Here is a 1,173-nt window from a genome sequence, read left to right on the forward strand (position 1 = left end):
GAGCTGAACTGCAGTAAAGTGTTTCATTTCAGTTAAGATTGTAATTATACTGAAAATTGTAATTCAATATATGATTTCTGATGCTGTTTACTCCACTTGGCCTCTTGGTTTTTATCTCTCTTTTGTCCTCACTCATTTTGTTTAACTGTTTCATAAATTAAATGCATCAAAAAATGTAAAAACAAATATGTATATTTGGGTCCTGGGAATCAGAGAGCCCCTCTTTTTGTTACAGTGTGGTATTCAAACTTTTAAAACTGATCTGAATATTTTCTAAATTGATTTTGGTCAGACAAAGACAAACGTAAATGGCCTGCATTTGTATAGCGCTTTACTTAGTCCCTAAGGACCCCAAAGACCTTTACACTACATTCAGTCACTCACACATAATGTGAATGTGTGCAGCATTGTAGCCACAGCTGCCCTGGGGCGCACTGACAGAGGCGAGGCTGCCGGACACTGGTTCCAACGGGCCCTGTGACCACCAGTAGGCAACAGGTGAAGTGTCTTGCCCAAGGATACAACGACCGAGACTGTCGGAACCGGGGCTCAAACCGGCAACCTTCCGATTACAAGACGAACTCCCAACTCTTGAGCCACGATCGCCCCGTGACGTATTCTGAGACACTTCTCTGTTTTCACAGATCATCTTCTTTTGTTGTGAGAGGGCTCATCTAGACTAACAGCAAATTCAGTACTCTTAACAAAATTACAGCAAGAAGTCTTAGCAATCCTGTGATATGAGATTTAAAAGGCTGAAATTAGTCTGACACCCTCAAAACATGAATGACAAACAATTGACAGTTTTAGCTTGTTTTCATCTGACGTGACATTGTAGTTCGGTACATGCATTAGAAGAAGCTTTAGCTTATTGAGCAATTTCCTGACAGGTGAGAAATGATGAAAGGAAACGGTATAAGATCCTGCCACACAAGTGGTGTCCTCTTTTACGCTCATCAACTGTAACATTAAAACCACTAACGCTGAAACCAGGCCCTGGCATTTGTGTAAATATTACAGCGATACATATCAGCCAACTAAACGCTTTTGTAGCCCAAGCAAACCTCTCATGGCAAAGTCAGTCACCAATTTCATCACCCTCACCTAGAAGAACAACAGCCCTCTCATGCCACAAAAACTTCTCCTGAACAGCTCAAGGAATGCAAGATAGAG

The sequence above is a fragment of the Pundamilia nyererei genome, unplaced genomic scaffold (assembly GCF_000239375.1).
Source record: "Pundamilia nyererei isolate P.nyererei 1_Seehausen unplaced genomic scaffold, PunNye1.0 scaffold00237, whole genome shotgun sequence".
Lineage (NCBI taxonomy): Eukaryota > Metazoa > Chordata > Actinopteri > Cichliformes > Cichlidae > Pundamilia > Pundamilia nyererei.